This window comes from Labrus bergylta, chromosome 13 (assembly GCF_963930695.1).
Source record: "Labrus bergylta chromosome 13, fLabBer1.1, whole genome shotgun sequence".
Classification (NCBI taxonomy): domain Eukaryota; kingdom Metazoa; phylum Chordata; class Actinopteri; order Labriformes; family Labridae; genus Labrus; species Labrus bergylta.
This window is the reverse complement of record NC_089207.1, coordinates 29,832,355-29,836,191: the sequence shown is the minus strand read 5'-3', so window position 1 is coordinate 29,836,191 and position 3,837 is coordinate 29,832,355.

Genomic DNA, 3,837 nt, shown 5'->3' with positions numbered 1-3,837 from the left:
AGGGTTGTACGGCCGTAAGCGATTATTGTGTGCAGAAAGGGGCCTTTAAAAGATCTCATGCCCTCAGCCATAATGTGGTGGAGCATTGATTCTGGCTGAATTTTTGGACATGTGAATATGTCTCTATCATCATATGATAAAAAAAATGAAGAAGCTTACAGCACCTGGTATTCCCAGGCAGTCTCCCATCCAATTACTAACCAGGCCCGACCCTGTTCTGGCAGGCCGTCAACTGGCAGGCTGTCAACTGGCAGGCCGTCAACTGGCAGGCCGTCAACCAACGATTTCAAGGAGCCTAAGAGAGCTCAAGAGCTCCCAGGAAAGTAGGTGGTTAGTGACTTTGATTTACAGATAGATACATGCAGTAATATGATGTACTGTATATGCAGAGAGAGAGAGAGAGAGAGAGAGAGAGAGATATGAGCTCAAGGTGCCAGTTCCCCCGGTAGTCTAAGCCTATAGCAGCATACTGTAACTAGGAGCTGGTCTACACCAGCACCAGCCCTAACTATAAGATTTATCAAAAAGGTCATCGAGTTTCATTGTAGCAGCCCTTGGCAAAAAAGTCTATTCTTAAAAATACAGCCTGTGTCTGCCTCCCGGACCCCGGCTGGAAGACGATTCCAGGGGAGAGGAGCCCGATAACTGAAGGCTTTACCTCCCTTAGAGACTGTAGGTACCACTAGCAGACCTGCATTCTGGGACCGTAATGTTCTTGAGGGGCAGTACAGCACTAGTAGCTCCTTAAGATAAGATGGTGCCTGGCCATTTAGAGCTTTGTAAGTGAGAAGAAGGATCTTGAATTCTATTCTAGACTGTATAGGGAGCCAGTGCAGAGAAGCCAACATAGTAGTAATGTGGTCCCTTTTCCTAGTTCTAGTCAGTACATGAGCTGCAGCGTTCTGGACTAGTTGACGAGTCTTTAGAGTCCCACCCTGACAAAAGAGAATTACAATAATCCAACCTGGAGGTAACAAATGCATGAACTAGTTTTTCTGCATCATTTTGCGACAGGATTTTCCAGATCTTGGATATATTACGAAGGTGAAAATAGGCTGTTCTTGAAATTTGCCTGATGTGAGAGCTAAAGGACATATCTTGATCAAATAGAACTCCTAGATTCCTAACAGTGGTGCTAGATGCCAGGCTGATGTCATTAAGGACAGTCACATCACTAGAAAAAGTCTCTCTGAGGTTTTTAGGTCCTAGCACAATAACTTCAGTCTTGTCTGAGTTAAGTAGCAAAACATTTCTGGTCATCCAGGTCCTAACGTCCTTAAGGCACGTTTCTAGCTTACATTGATACATAAAGCTGAGTATCATCTGCATAACAGTTAAACTGTATGGAGTGTTTCCTCATAATATTTCCCAGAGGAAGCATATATAATGTAAAGAGAATTGGTCCAAGCACTGAACCTTGTGGCACTCCATGGCTAACTTTGGTGTGCATAGAGGACTTATCATTAACATGTACAAACTGAGATCGGTCTGATAAGTAGGATTCAAACCAACTTAAAGCAGTCCCTGTAATTCCAAGTAAATGTTCTAGTCTACTTTAAATGACTGTGGTACATAGCCTGCCAGTAAAGACATAATGATCATAACTAATATAGAGTTGCTAACAAAGGGAAATACTTCCTTAAACAGCTTGGTTGGGATTGAGTCTAAAAGACAGATTGACGGTTTTGACGCAGAAATAATTGAATTTAGCTCTGAAAGGTCGATTGGAGAAAAACAGTCTAGACTAATATCTGGTCCTGGAACTGTCTCTGCCATATCAGACATAGCTGCACCAGGTAAGGGCAGGAGGTTACCAATTTTGTCTCTGATGTCTAGAATTTTGTTGTTGAAAAAGCTCAGGAAATCATTACTGCTGAGGGCTAAAGGAATACAAGGATTGCTTTTGTTTTCCTCGATTAGAGAGAAGTAGTAGGCAGCTCGAGTGTGACGTAGAGCCTTCATATAGTTTCTATGACTATCCTGCCAGAATAAACGAGATTCTACTGTTTTGGTTGAGCGCCATATTCTTTCAAAATTCTGTGACGATTGTTTTAGAGTACAGGTTTCTGAGTTGAACCATGGAGCTAATCTCTGCCATTTGATAACCTTCTGTTTTAGGGGAGCAATCTAATCAATAGTAACTCTCAACTGGGTTGAAACACGGTACTGAATCAAAAGCAGCTGAAATAGCTTCCTTAAATCTAGCTACAGCACGATCAGATAAACTTCTAGAGAGCACATTTTTATTAAGCAGAGATTATTCTGATAGGACAAAGTCGAATGTAATAAGGAAATGGTCTGATAGAAGAGGATTTTCTAGGAAAACTGTAAGGTTTTGGATTTCAATGCCAGAGCTAAAACAAGATCCAGGGTGTGGTAAAAACGATGAGTAGGTTCGTTTACACCCTGGGTGAAACCAATAGAGTCTAAAAATGACATGAAAGCTGTGCTAAGGCTATCATTATCAACATCCACATGGATAAGTCACCTACAACAATTATTCTATCACTGCTAAGGACTAAATTTGATAAAAATTCTGCAAATTCAGATAGAAATTCAGAATATGGGCCAGGAGGGCGGTAAATTACAACAACTAGAACAGGCTGAAAGGTTCTTGAGACTGGATGTAAAAGACTAAGAACAAGACTATCAAAAAAAATCAAACAAAACTTTTTAAATTGCAAAAAAAGTAAAAAGTAAAACCCATTACTACTAAAATATATGTAATGGTCTAAATAATCAGCCTTTTTCTTTTCTTATCATCAGTCCTTTTGTTTACAGTTCACTCTTATTCTTTCTCACTGACAAGACTTTTGCTCTCACTGTCGGCTTTGCGTTTACGATGTCAGCATTCTCGTTTGGGCTGTCCAACATTTTCACATTTAGAGAGAGAGAGAGAGAGAGGCAGCGGCAGCGTGAGCTAACGAGAGAAAGAGAGGTCGCAAAATGGACACATGATTTTCAACAGTGAAAAAAAAAAATCAAGTCGGGCAACGGCGATGATGACCAAGTGCTAAAGCCCAAATCCATGAAGTATGAGGAGGCATATCTTTTCCTTGGATTCACAGTGAATGTGGTAGGAGAGGAGGAGAGACCCGTTTGAGTTTTGTGCCTAAAAAACTGGCAGCTGACAGCATGAGACCCAATAAAGTGAAAAGACATTTGGAGACATTACACCCCTCCCATGTCAGTGAGCAACCCTTTAGCCAAGAAGATGAACCGGTGACACTGCAATCTTTAGCTAACCGCTTTCAACAGCTGGTTAACCGTAGTTTGAAAAACACAGGACCCAACCCTTCCAACTCTGGTCGACAGGTTAGTGTGAATGTTATCAGAAGCAGCAAATTAAATTGATAAAATAAATGAACATTTATTAAATTGGTTCCTATTTGGACCGGCTGTTCCCGACAGTAAGATGGAATCTTTAAGATTTTATTAAACAGAGTTGTGTAAAAAAATGGACATTTGGAAAACATTATAACAATATCAATTTTATATGAGGTAGAGGTTTGCAACCCAACCCGAGCGTGACGGAACTCGATTTGTTTTTGAATACGTAGTTTGACCTCACATCAGGCCAGGCTCTGTTTTTGCTTTTTTTGCTGCTCTAAAATGTATTATGCTGCTTGCTGAAGCACTGACCCAGTTAATGTGACACACCTCCCTCACCCCACACACACACACACACACACACACACACACACACACAAAAACACACACACACACACCTGATTTCCTGTAAATGGAGGAGGGAGGAGCGACACTTGATCTGGGCTCATGACAGGAGGTGGGACAGTGAAAGTGAAAGTGTTCGTGTGTGTGTGTGTGTGTGTGTGA